The sequence below is a fragment of the Rattus norvegicus genome, chromosome 20, assembly GCF_036323735.1.
Source record: "Rattus norvegicus strain BN/NHsdMcwi chromosome 20, GRCr8, whole genome shotgun sequence".
NCBI lineage: Eukaryota > Metazoa > Chordata > Mammalia > Rodentia > Muridae > Rattus > Rattus norvegicus.
In genome coordinates this window covers 50,330,352-50,350,645 of record NC_086038.1, presented here as the reverse complement: position 1 = coordinate 50,350,645, position 20,294 = coordinate 50,330,352, and the positions used below count along the sequence as shown (strand labels likewise).

Sequence of the window (20,294 nt, the reverse complement as noted above, 5' to 3'; positions counted from 1 at the left end):
GTTTTTATTATCAAAATGAAGAGAAGGCAAGAAACAAGCTTTCCCAGTTGTTGACTAGAAGGATAGGCCGATTTGGGAAAAAGGTTTCGTCTTTGCATTTTTAGAAAAGGTGATTAGACTCTGGACACCTTCCAGAGCTATATGGATCAGATTTGATAGCGGCAGACAGCCTGAATATAAATTCAGGTGAATCAAACAAAAAATACTCTTTGCGCCGTACCTCAACGTGGCACGGATGAAGGCTTATGATTGGGGCAGAATTTCTTCCTAACTAGTCTGAGCACCCTACACAGGCTAATACGATCCATACAGACATCTTGATGATACTAAAATTTTGTTCTGAGATTTGCATATTACAGAATGCACAGCTTTGGTGAGTCTCATCGTCCGACATGCTGGACTGTCCTGCTTGAACTCCTGACCTCAGGGACTTTCAGCCAGATCTAGTCAGGACAGATATCAGAGACTACAGCAATCATTGGGTGGCCTTCTTAAGGCCAACCAACTCCCCCACTTTGCCGACTCTCCTCCCTTCAAAGATATCTCAACACCCATATTCAGTTGGAAGTAGTTATGAAGAGTTGTCGCCTGGGGTTCCCTGGACTTGGGGTTCTGGAGGTGGTTATTCTAAGTCGCCTTTCTGGGGAATTTAGAAATGGTCATGATTTGAACAGGGTGGAAATAGCTAGAATTGATTGTGCAGCCATAATCTCACTGGGTAGAAATCTTTATAGTAATTACTGAGTTAAAGTCATAATTTCTTACTTTGGTACAGAATTTATTTTGATACAAATTTAAGATTTTCATTGGTATAAATTTCTTATGGATATAAAATTGGGATTAACATTCTTACTCTCATATAGGCACTGTGCCTTTACAACGCCTTTAAGAATACAGGGCCTGGACCCAGTCCTTCTATAACTGTCATTATAAACTGATCTGAGATGATTGAGCCTTTCAGTTAGGGGGCAGATAGCAAGTTCTTGGTTCTGAGTTAATTGCTAGGGTGCTTGCAAGATATTTTATTTATAAATGGCTGAGAGTAGTTAACGAACAATAGTCCAGATTGCTTCACATAGTTTCCAAAAATGTCAGAAATCCCCAGAATGTGACATTTTGTGCTATTTATTCATTATTTATTCATTAGCAATTGAGATATATCTGCTCTTTACACTCCCCGTTTGTGGATTCAAAGAAGCAGCTGAACATCTCTGTCTCCAAGTGAGGTTGTACATGGTGGCTCGGTGGCCACTGGGCAGAAATTGCCTATTTCTTATACAGACCTGTACTGTTCTTGAGAGAACACAAATTACAGATTAGGACGGCTTAGTTCTGCTGAGATAGAATAGGTTAGTCCTTAATAATTCCTGATGGGGTTGAAAGAGTAGTTAGTTTCATAGCCAGCCAACCCAGGCTATTTAGCACTAAGAGAATAGTAGTTTTCAGATAGTATACAAGCTAATCAGTACATATCATATGGGTTTATAAGCCTTTCCTAAATCCGGATAGATAACAGTGTTCTATTTAATTGACAAAAATGGTGGACTGGTGTTTTGTACTTTATAAATTACAAAATGGTAATTGTTGCGCTCAATTTATATCTGAGGAAGAAATCTTTTTAATTGGACAAAAAGGGGGAAGTGTTGTGGATAGCCCTGGTGGTGTTTGTATTTTGATGCTAATTCCCCTTCCCCCAGAAAGAAGAACGAATCACCCACTCAGATGACTTCATGTAACCCCTCCCCTAATGAATAAAGATATCTAGGAACCAATCACTGGGTGAGGAGTAGGTAGAACTTCCGGGTCGGAGAGAGGAAGTGGGGAGGCAGGAGAAAGAAACTTGCTTTTGGACTGGAAAGATAATGGGTCAAAATGTAGGTGGGTTAGGCCCCCGGTTCAGGTGGCAGATCCATTGGGATTCACTACCAGAGGGTGTGGTGTTTTCCTTCATGTGGCGACTCAATGGGTTCCAAAGAGAAAGGTATGATAGTAGCATGGGATTCTTTTATTATTTCATGCAATAAGGAACGAGCTACTTCCGTTCTTTAAGGTAGATATCCAGTTGTCCTAGTGTTGTGCTGGAAAAGTCCGTATTTTCCATTGAGAGGTCGGTCAGTCACTTTTATTGAAATTTGTCGACCAATTAGGGCTTTCAGTCCTATTACATACATTGACGCATATGCAGATCTTTATCCGCACCACACTGGTTTGGTAACTGGCACTTTGGGTTTTTCTTTTCCTTGTAACATTCTCAATCAATGACTGCGACTCTGACCCTTATGTGTCTTGCTTTTCATCTCTGCGAAATGGCCGTTGGGGTTTCGGTGCGGATTACGATTCAGTTGTATTGTCATCTTTTGGGCGGTGGTTCCTTTAAATACAGGTTACAGTCTGACGTCAGAGGAAGGCACCGCAGGAGCTGAAGTAGAGATAAAGGAGCCTAGCTCAGACCTACCCACCTAGGGATGGCACCGTCATGGTAGTCTCCCAATACCTGAACACAGGTGTATCTTCATACTTCTTTGAGTATTGTAATTTCCTTCAGCGTTATTCTGTCGTTTTCTATCTATGACTCTTGTTCTTGGGGCCTCAAATCTCTCCAGGGTTAGGTGCATCTTTTGTACTCAGACCAGACCAGGCAGTCCTCTGCTGTATATTTGTCGGGGGCCTCATATCGGCTGGTGTGTGCTGCCTGGGAAATCTCAGGGGTCCAGTTTAGTTGCGACTGCTGGTCTTCTTATAGGGTCACTCTCCTCAGCTTCTTCTACCCTTTTCCTAATTCAACCACAGGGGATCTCCGACTTCAGTTTATTGATTGGGTGTAAGTATCTGTGACTCTCAGTCAGCTGTTTGTTGGGTCTGTCACAGGGGACAGCCATGCTAGGCTCCTGTCTGTAAGCACACCATAACATCAGTAGTGTCAGGCCTTGGAGCCTCCCCTTGAGCTGTTGAGCCATCACTGGACCTCCTTCAGTCTCTTCTCCATTTTTGTCCCTGCAGTTCTTTTAGACAGAAACAATTCTGGGACAGAGTTTTTGACTGTGGGATGGCAAGCCCATCCCTCCACTTAATGTCCTGTCTTTCTACTGGAGGTGGACTCTACAAGTTCCCTCTCCCCACTGTAGGGCATTTCATCTAAGGTCCTTCCCTTTGAGTCCTGAGAATCTCTCATCTAGTACATTCTAGATGCCCCCCCCCCCGACTTCCCACCCCCGAAAGTTGCATATTTCTATTCATTCTGCTGGCCCTCGGGGCTTCTTTCCTGGCCCCCCCATACCTGGTCATGTGCTTCTTTTCCCCTCCTCTCTCTCACCCAGTTCCTCCCTCCCTCTGCCCCCCACGATGGCTTTCTTCTCCCTCCCAAGTAGGATTGAAGCATCCTCACTTGGGTCCTTCAGCTTGCTAACCTTGAGTTCTGTGGATTGTATCCTGGGTATTCTGCACTTTTATTTGGCTAGTATCCACTTATTAGTGAGTACATACCATGCATGTCCTTTTGGGTCACACCACCGTTCATGGGATCTAGGAAGACTTGGGGATCTCTTTGCTTGGCTCACAATAGAAACAGTCCACGCCTTTTCCCTCAGTGCTCCTCAAGTCATTGGATCTCGCATGGATCCACTCATTCACAGTACCACCTTGGCCATTCTAGCTGTTCTAGCACATGGGTGTCATCTCCCAGGACCTCAGTGTTATTCTGCTGTTGTTCATGCAGCATGTGATTAGCTACAAGTGTTTGCAAGCTAATCATAAAACACAGTGCATGGAAAACAGACTCAGGTAAGAGAGCACATTAGCGTTTAGGACATCCCATCTGCTTAAATCCCATTCCTGAGAAACAGTGTAGCTATTTTTATGGAGGGAACGGTGACTAGGAAGTGTCTTGGTTTTTGTCTTACAAATAAGTTGGAAAAGGGATGGTGATGGGTTGTAGATGCTTGGCCAAGGGAGCAGCACTATTAGGAGATGTGGCCTTGTTGGAGTAGGTGTGTCACTGTGTGCATGGGCTTTAATACCCTCATCCTAGCTGCCTCAAAGCCAGTCTTCTGCCTTTGGAACAAAAGGCGGGATTCTCAGGTTCTCCAGCCCCACATCTGCCTGCATGCTGCCATCCTCCTGCCTTGATGATAATGGACTGAACCTCTGAAACTATAAGCCAGCTCCAGTTAAAGGTTGTCCTTTATAAGAGTTGCCTTGGTTATGGTGTCTTTTCACAGCAGTAAATCCTAAGACAGAGATACAGTGAAAAGCAAAAAAATATGAAATATATCTTGTAACAGTAAACCCTTTAAATAAAACCTGTTGCTACAGTTTCTTATCGAAAGTATTTTAAAACTCAATGGCCTTGAAAGACTTTTAAATCGTAAATTATCTTTCTGTGTTTCAGGGTCAGGAATGAATGCAAAGATAATTGGTAGTAGCAGAATATAGCTTCTGGAAAATTGAAAAATACACCAGTTAAGAGAAATCATGAAGATGGAAACATGCATATGACTTCTAATTTTTTTGTTGATTATTGTTCAACATTACAGTATATTTTAAACAAAATTGTTAAAAATGTGCAGCTATGAGAAACTTTTATTTTCAGACATGTTGGTCTTAAGCTGCCCCAGGAAGTTCTCCCTGCAGGTCAGTAGATACAGAGTGGCTGAGACATACTCTTTCTTGTCCCATGATGCCATTGTTCATCCTGCCTTGAGCCTTCTTTGGCCTCCATTATCAGAGCTTCAGATCAGCACAACTACAGGCAGATCACTAGAGTCAGTCTTCGTTATTTGTCCTTAGAGGACAGTGCTATCCTACCTCTGAGGCTGTACTCAGTGTAATTTAGGTGTTAAGTATCATTCCACGTGTACTGGCTGGTTTTGTGTGCCAACGTGACACAAGCTGGAGTTATCACAGAAAAAAGGAGCCTCAGTTGAGGAAATGACACCCAGCTGTAAGGCATTTTATCAACTAGTGATCAAGGGGGGAGGACCCATTTCCAATTTTTAAAAATGGGTTCTTTGATTATCTGGAGTCTAACTTCTTAAGTTCTTTGTGTATATCAGATATTAGCCCTATATCAGATGTAGGATTGGTGAAGATCTTTTCCCAGTGTGTTGGTTGTCATTTTGTCCTGATGACAGTGTCCTTTGCCTTACAGAAGCCTTGCAATTTATTGAGACACAATTTGTCTACAGTTGATCTTAGAGTTTTGGTGTTCTCTTCAGAAAATTTTACCCAGTACCAATGTGTTAGAGGGTCTTTCCCACTTTCTTTTCCATTAGATTCCGTGTATCTGGTTTTATGTGGAGGTCCTTGATCCACTTAGACTTGAGCTTTGTACAAGGAGATAAGAAAGGACCAATTTGCATTCTTCTACATCCCAACCACCATTTAAGCCAGCATCATTTGATGAAGATGCTGTCTTTTTCCCACTGCATGATTTTGGCTACTTTATCAAAGAACAGGTGACCATAGATGTGTGGTTTTAATTCTGGGTCTTCAATTCAATTTTATTGATCTACCTGCCTGTCTCTGTACCAATACCATGTTTTTGTTTTATCACTATTGCTCTGTAGTAGAGCTTGAGGTCAGGAATGGTGATTCTCCAAGAAGTTGTCTTATTGTTAAGAACAGTTTTTGCTATCCTGGGTTTTTTGTTGTTCCAAATGAATTTGAGAATGGCTCTTTCTATCTCTGTGAAGAATAGAGTTGGAATTTTGATGGGGATTGCATTGAATCTGTAGATTGCTTTTAGTAAGATGACCATTTTTTTCTATGTTAATCCTGCTGATCCATGAGCATGGAAGACCTTTCCATCTTCTGAGGTCTTCATCAGTTTCTTTCTTCAGAGACTTGAAGTTCTTGCCGTGCAGATCTTTCACTTGGTTGGTTAGAGTCACACCAAGATATTTTATATTATTTGTGACACTTGTGATGGATGCCATTTCCTAATTTCTTTCTCACCCCATTTATCCTTTGAAAAGAAGAAGACTACTGATTTGTTTGAGTTAATTTATATCTAGCTACTTTGCTGAAGTTTATCAGCTGTATGAGTTCTCTGGTAGAATTTTTTGAGTCACTTAAGTATATTATCATATCTGCAAATAGCAATATTTTTACTCTTCTTTTCCAATTTGTATCCCTTTGACCTCCTTTTGTTGTCTAATTGCTCTGGGTAGAATTTCAAGCAGTATATTGTACTGCCTTGTTTTGTGTATCAACTTGACACAAGCTGGAGTTATCACAGAAAAAGGACCCTCAGCTGTGGAAATGCCTCCATGAGACCAGCTGTAAGGCATTTTCTCAACTAGTGATCAAAGGGAGGACCCAGCCCATTACGGGAGGTGCCATCCCTGGGCTGGTGGTCTTGGGTTCTATAAGAAAGCAAGCTGAGCAAGCCAGGAGAAGCAAGCCAGTAAGTAACATCCCTCCATGGCCTCTGCATCAGCTCCTGCTTCCTGACCTGCTTGAGTTCCAGCCCTGACTCCCTTTGGTGATGGACAGCCATGTGGAAGTGTAAGCTGAATAAACCCTTTCCTCCCCAACTTGCTTCTTGGTCATGATGTTTGTGCAGGAATAGAAACCCTGACTAAGACACATGTTTTAGGATTTTTAAAGGAAGGGGAAGGAAATATCTGACTCCTTAAAGGTACTTTACAGCATTGGAGCAGGAGGAAGTGTCATACAAAAGTCCTTAGCAGTGTCTGCGACACAAGCTATGCCATCGTCATTGTGACTATGATTCATATATACATATGTATATATGAATATATGTTTATATGAATCATATAAACACCCACATGAAGGAGCTCACAGCTGCCTGTAACCCCAACTCCAAGGGATCTGACAGCCTCTTCTGGCCTCTGCAGGACACACACACATGTGGTACCTTCCACCCCACACACATGTGGTACCCACTCCCCCTGATGCTCCCCAAAATCACACAGATTTTTTTTAAAGATTTATTTATTATTTTATGTATGTGAATACACTGTCTTCAGACACACCAGAAGAGGGCATTGAATCCCATTACAGATGGCTGTGAGCTACCATGTAGTTGCTGGGAATTGAACTCAGGACCTCTGGAAGAGCAGTCAGTGCTCTTAACTGCTGAGCTGTCTCTCCAGCCCTCACACAAAATATATTTTTAAAAAGAATATATATACATATATGGATTTTGTTAGTAGGCATAATATCGTTTATCTTCACGTTTTCCATTTTATACATTGTACATCTGATTTTTTTAAAGAAGCAACTAAAAACTGAAGAACTCTTTAACAATAGCAGAAGTTCTAGGAGAACCTTGCCTTTAGTGTGGGAGTACCGGGTACTCCCAGTAGCTTTTCTGTAGAGAAGAGTTGGACTCAGACTGCCACAGGTGGGTGGTCCCAGCACACTGGACAGCCTCTCCCTCTGATCACACCAACCCACCAATCAGGAGTCAGTAAGTACCCACAGTGCATCTCCCCTGGCCCAGGGATAGATGGGCGCTTTACACCCAGTAGGCAGTCTTCCGTCTCGGTGATGTCACTTCCTGTGGATCGGCTCTCTGGGTTTCCTTTCCTCATGGTAGAGCCAGGCAGTCGTGTCTGATTCCCATTACTGAGGCGTTCTCTGTACTGAGAATTCGGGTCTCTCTTTGCTACATTAGTGATGGCAGGGTGGATTCCGAGAATTGTAGGATGGAAAGGATCTCGGGGCCCCGCCCAGCCCCATCTTAGGGATGACCGATTCTTGCAGGCTTCTCGACATCACTAAATTCATGGCTTTAACACCCAGCAGAAGCTAGAATGTCTTTCTTGTCCCTCTCTAAATCTTCCGGTTCTTAAACCAAATCCCCTGGGGCTTCTTCAGCTGTTTTTTTGGTCTTCTCTGGATAGACTCCAATGCCTTCATGTTTATTTGAAGGTGAGGCACTCTAAATTCACTTTCCTCTCACAGACACTGAGGAGTCTTGAGCAGAAGGCGGTCTGGCTTCCTCAATGCTATGTCATACTGAATCTAGGTGGAGGTGGAAGAAGCATGTGGAGGAAAGTGAAGGCTTTGGCTTTTAAGGAAACCGAGGTCCATGCTCTGTCGCAGAGTTCACCTGTCAGTAACCCCTAGTAAATTGCGGTCTTTGCTCTGCTCCCAGCATTCATGGGTGAGGAAGGAGTGAAGACCCACAGCTGTTACAAGGCAGCCATGGGGAGTAAGTGAAAGACTGGGTTTTTGTCTTTTGTTTTTCTATTTTGTGTTTGTTTGTTTATTTATTTATTTATTTATTTTATACAAAGGTTCTCCAGTGCAAACCAGTGACTTTATTGGGTGTTTACCAAAAGAGATAGGATGTCTAAGCTTGAGGGGAAATGGTTTTAGCAGATTTCAATAAAACACCTCTTCTGGAGTGTAGAAAAATTTCTGAGGTGATTTAACTATCTTTAATCTTTCTTTTAGATGCCGAGTTAGCTTCATGATCAGAACCAATTTTGCCAGGAAGTGTAGCTTAAATTTCAAAATCTCAGCAGTTTATCAAACCTTTTCTAGAACTCTTTAAAAAAAAAAGCTTAGGGTCCTAGCAGTGGGGGACGTGGATCCTGAAGTGGCCACCCCCCCCCCCCCGTAGCCAGGCAGGAAGGACTACCAGTGAAGGGATAAGGACACTCATAAAACCTTCCACCCAAAATTTGTCCTGCCTACCAGAAGTGTGGGGACAAAGATGTCATAGAGACTGAGGGAATGGCCAACCAACAGCTGACCCAACTTGAGATCCACCCCATGGGTAAGAACCAACCCCTGACACTATCAATAATGCTCTGTTATGCTTGCAGACAGGAGCACGGCTTAACTGTCCTCTGAGAGACTCCACCTAGCAGTTGACCAAAACATAGAGACCCACAGCCAAACATTAGACAGACCTCTGGAAGTCTTGTGGAAGAGTTGGAGGATGAATCGAGGAACTCTGAAGGGGATAGGGACTCCACAAGACCAACAGAGTTAACTAACCTGTACCCATGGGGGCTCCTAGAGACTAAACCACCAACTAAAGAACATACAAAGGCTGGACCTACCTCTCACCCCCTGCCCACACATACACAGCAGACCTGCAGTTCTGTCTACGTGTTGGTCTCCCAATAACTGGAGCTGGGGCTTACCCTGACTCTGTTGCCTGCCTGTGGATCCTGTCCATAACTGGGCTGTCTGGTCTCACTAGGAGAGGATGTACCTAGTCTTGTGGTGATGTGAAGTGATGTGAGGTGCCAAGGTGGGTTGGTACCCAGTGGGTACTTCACCCTTCTCAGAGATGAAGGGGAGGGAGGGATGAGAGAGGATTCATGTGAAGGGGGGACTAGAAGGTGATGGGAGCTCCAATTGGGGTGTAAAGTTAATAAATAAATTAATGGGGAGAAAAAGCTTAGTGATTTTAGAAACATTACCCCCCCCAAAGATAAATGATTTAAACTTTAATACCCTTGATTTAGAAATATCTTTTTCAATCTCTGGAAATCCCTATGAAATAGAAAGTTTAAAAAACAAAAGATAACTGGTGCACACTCGGATTTATTTACAGAATAAAGGCATCATAAGCAGGAGACCTCATGATGAAACACGCGAACAAACAAGACCTTAGGCTGTTTCCCAACCATCAAAGCAAGAACAGTGGCCACGGCTGCTAACGGCCCAGGCAGCGCTGTCAGCAGGGTCCTGTTATGAAGGCATTTTGTCTTCCTATGAAGTTGTAAGCAGCGATTGCTTCCCTGTGTATTCCCCACAGAGAGACGCCCAGGTGTGGGGCTTCCCAAGGTTTTATCCTTGCGTCAGCAGGATTTCCACCCAGGACACATCTGTAGCTGCTGTGCTGGTCTCTTCTTTTGGGAATCGCTGGTTGGAAGCTTCTAGAGCAGGCCCATCTTTACCTCTAAGCCTGGAAACTGTATAATGTGGTTGGTTGAAAGCACACACCTTGATATCTAAATGATTCATCATTCTGTTAACATATTTTAGTTATACAAAATAGTGATTCTCAGCATAACATTTCCATATACGCGCAATGGGCTCGAATCATACGCACACACACCATGACTCTCTCCTCCCTCTCCTGGCTCCACGGAAGTCATTAATTCTGGGTAATAACAGAGACTCTGCAAGGGGAGTTCAGTTCCTCTCTCTGCTCCTTACGTCTCAAATCATGGCCAGTAAAGAAAGCGGGGTCTAAAGGCCTAGGAAGTCTAAAATAGAAACATATTCTGTATCCAAACTCTGGGTTGTTTGTCTCCTTCTGACTCACCGTATCCTCGTACATTCAGAATCTCAGAGTAACAGCAGACCAGCTGTCCCAAATGCAATTATGTGGCTTTACTTTTTAAAGTATTTTATAAAAACACTTACTGCCTCTGGGTGTGTGTGTGTGTGTGTGTGTGTACCATAGCATATATGTCTAGATCAGAGGATGGGTTGCAAGAGTTCTTCTCTCCCACTATATGGAGCATGGGGTCAAACTCCATTGTCAGGCTTGGTGGCAAGCGCCTTTACCCCCTGCCCTGCTTCATACGTGGTATTTTAAAAATCTCAGCTAAGTGCGGACGGATAAGGCAGTGTGAATTATGAAGAGACCCGACCAGTGGACTAACACTTGAAGTGAACACTAACTGAAATGAGATAAATTCTCAGCACTTCTTCCAGTTGGGAGCCTGGTCTTCGTCATCCTCCCCATTGGAGAGTAAGTATCCGGTAGGAACACTGTCACTTGTCCAGCAGTCACTTTGTGTTACCCGGGCACTCCAGGGGGCATTGAGGCATAAACAGTAGAGACTAGTTCTAGCCCCCAGCATAACCTAAAGCAACAGGGACAGGGTTGAACCAGGTCATTCTGATGTCCCCGTGCATGGCTGAATAAAGGTCTCCATCATTCACAAGGTTTGAGGACAAGCTTGTGTTTGTCATTCCTGGCTTGTCCCTTGGCACCTGTAAGGACGGAATCTATCTAATGTGTATTTCATTACAAAGTGTGAATAGTTTTGAGCATTCCGCATCCCCAGATGAACTTCTGTCCTGGAAGATTCCATATTCCAAATATCACTTAAAAAAAAAAAACAAAAAACCTTCCTATTGGAAAAACAAGAGGCTTAGTTATTTATGACTCTCGCGAACACCGATCTCCAGAAAGGAAGGAAAATCGGCTGACAGCGCACAGCAGAAGGGAACAAAAGATTAGCTCCGATTAACTCAGCCTGTGGCTCCAAGTTATTTCCCAGCAGCAAGGGCAGAAATCCTTGGCTACGTTTATCACATTTGAGTGACATATCAGGTTTTATAGACATCATTCCCATACTCCATGCTCTGTTTCAGGCATGCTAATACAACTCATTCATCAGGAGAAGGAGCAAACCAGTCTCCGGCAGGTGCCAGGCCTCCTTTGATGAAACAGCCACCCAAGCTGTCCCTGGGAAGGGCTCCCCTAGCCTCTCCTCTGCATGCTTGGTTTTCTGAATCCAGTTGGCCGCTAACAAGCCCATGATTGGAGTAGATGTTCAACACAACAGGAAACAGAATTATGAGATCTCTGCCGGGTACCTACCGGCCCATCTTTCCAGGACAGCGTGCTCGTCTAAATTACCTAAAGACATGTACACAGCAATACAACATGCACCTTCCCTGTAAAACATCTCGATGACGAGGAAAGTAGAATGATGTGGGTCTGGTGCAGGACTCTGCTGAGGACTTGGGATACTTGACTCAAACAGTAAATTGATTTTGGCAGTAACAGGGAGTCTGAGCTGTAGGCGTGAATTGATTGTTGACTCTGCTGCATGAGGAGGGCCGACTGATTTCTACCCTTGTGTTCTGGCAGGATGGGGAAACGTGGTCAGAGTCACACAGTAGAAGATGAGAAGTGGATATGGGGCCTTAAATAGAGTCAAGCATAAAATCGTTCTCAGTTGGCTCTGGGTATATGAAGGCAAAATTCATTCATTTTCTACCATATAGGAGGGCAAGAACCTACCAGATCATAAAAATTCACTGAGCCTACCTTAGACCAATGTATCTACGCCACCTATCCTAAGTGGCATTCAGAAAGCCATCATGTATTGAGTCCCATTGAGGTTCATTCTGAAAACTCTCTTGACTTGCACAGAAAACACAACTTAAATGATGAGTTGACACTAAATACCAATCCCAAGTTTAACTTAAACATTTTCATACTTCTACAAATTATATTACTTATTCACATTATTATATAATTAATATATATTATATATTTGTTTTGGCAGTAACAGGGAGGGGGGCCGTTTATTATTTAGCATTATTACTTAGTCCACACACTCATGTTTTATCTGACATATCTGTCTTTGTTGCGTGCTGCTGCTGCAAGATACCTGATCCAAGAAACTTAGAGAAGAAGGGGTTTCCTCTTTCCAAACAGATATGATTCACTGTGGCCGGAAAGGAGGGGCAGCCTGAGCACGAGCCAGTTTATCCCATTGTATCAATGGTCAGGAATCAAAGAACAAGGAGTCAGGTCAGCCTATAGAGCCTTGAGGTCTGCCGGTCCTAAAGGTTGCATCAGAACCCTCCCACACAGCGCCAACAACTGGGGACTACGCATTCAAACACAGGAGCCTCCGGAAGACGTTTGGCTTGCAAGTCACAACACTAGGGCAGGAGGGGGAAATCACACAAATAGTTTTAAGTGAGCTCTCAAGAGTCCTCTCATATTGTCAAAAGCAGAGCGAGTCAGGAGGTTGGGATTGGGAAGTTAGGGTGAGAGTTCCTTAAGGAGATGCCTTAGATTAAGACAGGACACAGAGAGTAATTCAGAAAAAATCCCCATTCTTTTGTCTTCTTGTACAAGCGCACCCCACCATGAAGTCCCACCATCCTTTCCTTGAGTTCATCAAAGTGCTCAAATGTAAGCCAGCATATCCCGAAAAACTTGTCCCTGCAGAGAAAGCCACACCATGAGCAGCAGCCAGACATGGCTTTTCTTGTGACTTTCTGAGGCTAACATCTTCCTTGCATTCAGGATAGACTTAATGCCTGGAGCCGAGGATCAGCCAAATAGATATCCAATTTAAACGGCTTTGACTTTTGTCTCTTAACCCTTCCCGTAAGTTAGTGAGGGAACCAGTCGCCTCTGCAGTGCATCCTGCAGCCATTTTATTTCCCGAGCACAGCACGTGTGCCAGCATTTGGCTAGCATCCTGAGCACAAGGTAAACCTGAGAGTCCACCTCTGACACAGAGCCCTGAACTCTCGTGGTGTGTTACGTGGGGACTGAGGCCATGAGATGACTGTTAGTGTTACTATGTACTCTGGGAGCAGGCTAAGGTTTTAAAAAGGAATTTAAAGATTTGATCTTTTAAAGAAGGTGAGTCTGGTGCTTTTTAGACTTTTGAAATGTTATGTGTTTGAGCAATTAGTATTTTTCTTCACAGTCGCTTTGTTCTGAAAAGCATTTGCAGTGTTTTCAAAGATAAAACGAGAGCACATTCATTTCCCTTCGAATACAAATATGGTTTAACTTGTATTCATTCACGTTAGTGGCAATGTATCTACTTTAATTTTCTTAAGAAAAAGTGGGTAGATTAAAAATATATTAATATATGCGAGTCATGGTTTCCACTCTAGCAGCTTAAAAATTACGTTAGGGAGAATTGCAAACATTCGTAGCAAGGAAACAAATCATAAACCAAATCCCTCTATCTGTCACCCCAGCTCCATCAATTGTGGTCAGTTTTTTAACCGTAAATTATGATCCCTTGACAATGGGTATATGATAATTAAATTGATTCAGAAAGAACCGAAGTACTCAATAAGTCTCAAAGAAATTGAATGACTGATTAAAACATTGAACTGTTGATCAATATGTATTGATAGTTCTATTCCTAGATTTTTACATCGGATACAATACTAATGTGTACTTAAAACATATAAAGAATATATATCATTAAAGTATAGACCACATGAGGGATGTACACTCCAAAAAAAAAAAAAAATAAAGGATTCTTTTAAGTGCCAGAGTTCTCAGAAACACTTCTAATAAACCTGAGTAAGTGCAAAGTAATCCCCACATGATCACCAAAAGAGTAAACAAACAACATTTTTTTTTCCTGTCAAAAATTGAAAACAACCCTGCCCCTAGAGGCATTGCAGGTGTGGCTGCTGTATCACACGCGTGTCAGTAAGTGGCAGAGAGGAGAGAGGCTATGTCTACACCCAGCGTTCTGCTCTGTAAACATCATTAGTAGCCTAACATTTCCTGAAAAAAGCAAGCCTGAGACAACCGCCAGTCTGCCTCCACATGGGCCTGGTTGGGTTCCCAGGGCTGGGGACAAGCTGGAGAAGAATGGAACTCTGCCTGGGGCCCTCGAGGCCCAGCGGGAGCAAGCCAGAGACCACAAGAAACCCTCCTGGGACCAAGGGCCCCGTAGAAGTGAGTTTGATACACATGACCCCCACATAGAACCATGTCACCAGGCTTGGGAGAGGAGAGAGCCCAAGATGACCACCAGCCCGATACTGTGGAACCCAGATAGTGAGTTAGCCTACAATGACCACCAGTCCAACCCTGCACAGGCCTGGGGGGATAAGAGGGTGGGGCAGACCGTGCCTGAGATGCTCACTGCCCTGTGCATGGCACTCCTGAGATGACCCCAGACACTCAGAGTCCCTGGGTGCCACTAAGAGAAGTAAATAAGTAGTGGAAAAATGGAAGAGAAAGAGGAGGATGTGGGCACAACAAAGAGGGCAGAACTGGAGATGTGAGGGTAGGGAGGAACAGCCTGATGTGAATAGCAGGTGGGACCATGGCGGGGTCCTCCCCCTGCTACCACTGGGGTCCATTACTGGAGTCCATGGCCCAGCAGCAGCAGAGCTCTATTAGCTCTAAAGGCTAGGTGGATGTCCCTGATCTGGACTGCTCACCAGGGACATGTTGATCTCTGAATGTTGTGCTGAACTGGTCCTACCCCTCATCTGGGCATCAGAGAAGAGCTGGCCCTGTGTCGTGAAAGCAGGAGAGCTGACTTCACCACTAGTCAGCAGTAGTACTCAGGAGAGGGGCCCGCACACCACCCGGGGAAGCACAGCAGAGCTGGCCCTGGGTCTGGGAGTTTTGGGTAAGCCAGCCTCGAGTGGGAGAACAACTTGTCTCCTGTGCACGGGCTAAGGGAGAAACACCTCCTCTCTTCTTGCCACCTGCACCAGGCAGGAGACTTGGCCCTGGGATTATGAGATCAGGAGAGCTGGCCTTGCCCCTTACTTGGTGTAAAACTCAGTAGAGCAGGCCCTGCACCTTGCCTGAGACTCAGGAGAGCAGGCCCTGCACCTTGCCTGAGCAGCACAGTAGAGCTGACCCTGGTGGCAGGGGCATAGGTGAGCCAGCCTTGAGGATGTGAGCATGGGAGAGCTGGCTCTGCTATTTGTCTGCTGTGTGGTGACATGGGTGAGGGAGAGTTGTCTCCTTCACCCCTTGCCATCCTTACCCCTCACCTACTCCAGCACTCATGAGAGTGGGCCTGGGCAGCATAGTAGACCTGGCCCTGGGTGTAGGGATGTGGGTAAGCCAGCTCCAAGGGCATGAGCCTAGGAGAGTTGGCCTTGCCTCTTGTCTGCTGTGTGGTGGTGTTGACGAGTGAGAGATTCCCCTCCGCTCCCTTTTGCCCTCCACACCTGAAGCTGACAGGAGAGCGGACCCTATCCCTCACCTGCTGCACCTCACCTGGGCGTCACAGAAGAGCTGAGCCCAGATGTGGGGATTGCAGGTGCACTAGCCCTGAGGGCATGAGCCTGGGAAAGTAGACCCTGACTCTTGTCTGCTGAGCAGTGGCACTGATGAGGGAAAGAAGCCCCCTTCCCCTTTCTTGTCCCTCTTTACCTAGGGCAGATGGTAGAGTTGGCTCTGAGGTCATGAGAGAACTGGCCCCGCCTCTCACCAGTGTTAGCATTCAGTAGAGCAGAGCCTGTACCTCACCTAGTAAGTACAGTAGAGCTGGCTCTGATGGCATGGGTGTAGATGATCCAACCCTGAGGACATGAAAGTAGGAAGGCGGCTTACTCTGCCCCTTGCTAATGGCAGCACTGAATAGGCCAGCCAGAGCAAGAGAGGAGAGCTTGCCTCAGCGGTGTAGGTGAGAGAGAGCAACAGGCTGACCAGCTCAGATACCTCTCTGGCCCAGATCCAGGGCTTTGGATTGGCCCACCCAACATGTACCCCATCAATGAACTGCTGGAGTGTGTGAAGGGGCTGGTCCTACAGATCTAAAACTACAGGATCTCCATGACACAAGGCAACAACAGGATATCTGAGAGGAGCCCCACATTCCAGTCTTTTAGTGTAGCAGAAGCCAGAAGCTGTTGTGCCAGGAAGTGTTCGTGAACCCTAAAAGACCACAAAGGCGCCAACTCCAATGTAATCACTTTAGGGTCTCTTTATTACCCTAAATAAGTAAGTGAGTAAGGGCTTCTCACCGCAGGCCCGCAGGACAGTTTGGTGAAGCCGCCCCAAACTCTCATTGGGACAAGGTTTTATAGAAAATGGAAGTAAGGGTGGTGGTGGGGGAGGCCCGGCCCAGCACATGTCTAAGGAAATGTCTGTTGTAAGCCGGCAGGTGGGTGCTCTGAAGCAAGACGATATATAATCACGAATGGTCCGAAAGTGCATCTGAAACAATCTGACTATCCTTTAATCAACTGTTGCTAGGAAGCAGCTAGGGAGTGACTCTGGCCAAGAATGAGCCATGGGGTCCTTCCTGGTACATGGGTTTAGCTGCAGGTCAACATCTCTGGCTTTTAAGATGGGAATCCCAAGGTGGAGTAGGTTTAGTCTCTCCTTCTCCCCTTTCTCTGGTCACTAGAATGCCCAATCATGGGACTTCCTGAAGCTTATAGGCTTTGTTATGGAGGGACTGGTAGTGACTTTTTATTATCATCTTAGTCTATCATAATGTTTACTTTGTGACATCAGGGAGGTTATCTCAGTGCCAGTGTCAGCTATATCTAATCTTATGAAAACATCTAGTAATAAGGCTATGTCTTTATGACTCAGCTAATTCAGGCCTGGATGTATTGGTGACCTGAAAGGACTGGACCATCATATTTTAGAGGGGATCAGGTTTGTCATTGTCCAGTTCTTGTGGTATCTCTGGGGCCCAATCAGTGGGAGACTGAGGGAGTCTTGGGGCTGAGTTTCCTCCCACTGGTCTGGGTCATCTTTGACTGTAAATGGGTCTTATTACCTCTTACCAGAACAAAGAACTCATTGCAATGAGCGTTTACAAGCAAAGGAGTGTGGTCAAAAGTGTGTACTATGGGACACACTGTGGCACACTATATTTTCCACAATGAGATTTTTTTTCCCTCTGTTGGGAGACAGGTTGTATGGGTGGAGGAAATGTACGAGGTGGTGGGAGAAGATGGGTGGGATTGGAGTGCATGATGTGAAGTTTACAAAGAACTAAAAAAGATGTTTTTTTTTTAACTGAAAACATCAGATATCTATCACCAGTGGAACACTATGCACTAGTGAAAATTAACAAATTACAACCATGTGGGGCTGTTTGAAGGGCTCACACTTGTTGTTGAACAAGAGACATTCAATGCACAATGTATACATTTGTGTGATTCCATTTGTAGGATGTTCAAAAACAGACCTAACTAATTTATTGTATTAGTAATGGGCACAGAGGTCTTTGGGGACTGTGGTAGCGATTCCAAGTTATCAACTTTACTATTTCCAGGATGAGCCACGATTCAGAAATGGAGGGCACACCTGTGATCCAGATCTTGAGACTGGAAGACACAGGCTTTTGATCTGGATCTGGAGGCATAGTGGCCATGAAAAGCTTAGACCCAGGCATGGTACACACCTTGAATCCCAGGAGACAGAGGCAAGCAGATCTCTGAGTTCAAAGCCAGCCTGGGACAGAGCAAGTTCCAAGTAAAGAAGAGCTTAGATCCAGGCCTGGTGATACACACTTTTAATCTGAGCCATGCCTTCTGCTGGAAGTCTATGGAAGGACAATGGAAGAAGGAAGGTTTCTTCTTTGCTTCTTGTACTTACTTGCCAGCACTTCTATTGGAGCCTACTTCTTCAGGATTCCAGCTTATACAGAAAACCAGCTGAAACACCTAACCTCGTGGGACCAAGCGACTACTAGATTCTTGGACTTCCCATCACAGCTGCCCATTGTTGGGTTAGTTGAACTGCAGACTGTAAGTCCTTCCAATAATTTCCCTTAATATAGAGAGACATTCCATAAGTTCTGTGACTCTAGAGAACCCTGAGTAATACAGGGACCTAATCGTGTTACTTTTTTTAAATCTAAGAGCTTGTTAATGGCTGGGGTTGTAGCTCAGAGGTATACTATGTGCCTACCATGCCCAGAACCCTGGCTTCAATCTCCCGGTATTGCAAACTAACAGACACTTGTCACAAGGCAGCTTTAGTGGCATTCTAAGGGAATAAAGGCTGCAGACAAAGTTTGTGGGGTGGATGTACATGTGTGGAATGAGCTAGCTAAGAGGGCTGCTAACTGACGTTCACAGAACTGAGAATTAGCAATAACATGGCCATTGTAGAACTCAGTGTGTAACTTGTTCTGACAAGAAACCACTTTGCGTGACAATCTATAAAATGTCCTTGGCACCATGACTGCATGCTCTTGAGTATGGTCCTGTGTATCTTCCTTTGTCCTTAGGTTCCTCTTCACACTTTGGAGAGGGCACAAGGTCCTTGCGCTCACAGATAAGTCCCAGGGAAGCTGGGGATATTAAACATGCGCAGATGTTAAACAGCAGAAGTTTGGTAATTTTCTCCCTGGGAAGCTGGGTGTGGATGTAGTTAATATCCTGGTGATCTGTGCTCTCTGTAAGGTCAGCCACACCGAATCTACCAGAGTATTAAGCCTATCCCAGACTTTTCCCTCCTTCTAGAACTTGATCTTGAGCATTGTTTCTCAGTTGGTAGAGCCCATTCTTGTAGGCAATGCCACGTGTACTTTATAACAGCCTGGGTAATCTCTGTGCTATCTGTAGGGCCACACCATTCCTGTCACCTCAGACTTTTATGTCCATCTCAATCATTCTCCCTAGACCCTTACCTTGAGTGTTGTTTCTGAGTCAATAAGAACCATATGTACTCTGTAAAACAGAATTTCAACATAAGAATGTCTACATCTCTGTTGTTTACACGGGATTGACTAAATTGTCATCAGGAAACATTTTTTCCCCAAAATTGTGCCATGTTGAAACATGACTATAATAAACTGCCCAGTGTCAGACTAAAAGTTTGAACTAACACTGGCGACTGAGTCATGTTGAACTGGATTTCCTTGTTGTCTTAAAACTCTGCTGGTCATGCAGAGACCCCCAAAATCCTTTCATCTCTGCTCCCAACCAAAAACTTGAGCCTAGAAGTGCATTCACCTGTGAAAATTCATTCTGTTGTATATCCTTTTTAACTGTATACTGTCAGTGAAGTTTTACATCACAAAATTATATCTGAAAGATACTTGTTTCTCATAAGGAAATAAAACATGCATGCAACACTGCTCTTGGTTTTTTTTTTTTTTTGTTTTGTTTTTGTTTTTTTTCTGTTCAGCCATTTCATATAGAGGAAAGACACGGAACAACTCCCCCTCTTCAGATCACGGCACTTTTCATCTATCCCATAAGCATAGCCACTAAACTACTGCTCTTGGTTTTAACAGAAAGGTTTGAGTTAGCAAATACAGTTAACAGAGTGAAATTTAGCTTTTTCCAGAAGTGCAGGACTTCGACTTGAGAAATTGAACTAGGATGTGGGAGATGTAGGCTCTTACCCCACTATAGGAAACAGTACTTCCTGATAGACTGTAGCAATGAAACATTGTCCTCTTTCACCCCACTATAGGAAACAGTACTTCCTGCTACACTGTAGCACGTGAAACATTGTCATCTTTCAGTAAGGCCATCAGAAGTCTGGTCACATACTAATCTTTTTCCTGACAGTAGTTTTCATAGCTGACCGCTCTGAGCCCTTTCTTCCCATGGAAAAGGAATAGAGATATTTATTGACTTACAACAGGGGTAGGTCCCCCGACCAGTCATTAGTTGGAACCTGATCTGTAGGACATGATCACTTAGAGCTACAGATGGTCCGTGTTCACCAGGATGATTAGAAGTTGCCACGGTCCAGAATCCTGAGAATTGTGACACATCTTCCTGGTCTTGGGAAAGATCAAAGTTTTCTTCACTTTATTCTTGCAAAGTATCCTTTGCTAACTGCTCTTGCTTCTTGTGACATCAAATAGTCACTGATCTTAGCAGATGCATACATACCATGTTGG

General features: G+C 44.4%; 2 non-coding genes across 2 annotated transcripts; one reads left to right on the top strand and one right to left on the bottom strand.

Moving 5' to 3' along the window:
• Positions 1 to 14,099: 14,099 nt before the first annotated feature.
• On the top strand, positions 14,100 to 14,225 carry LOC120099017 (small nucleolar RNA SNORA17). Its single transcript, XR_005497849.1, has one exon. It is a non-coding gene; the product is annotated as a small nucleolar RNA SNORA17 (small nucleolar RNA).
• A 5,328-nt stretch (positions 14,226 to 19,553) lies between these two features.
• On the bottom strand, positions 19,554 to 19,680 carry LOC120099073 (small nucleolar RNA SNORA29). The gene has a single exon (XR_005497894.1). It is a non-coding gene; the product is annotated as a small nucleolar RNA SNORA29 (small nucleolar RNA).
• Positions 19,681 to 20,294: the final 614 nt, after the last annotated feature.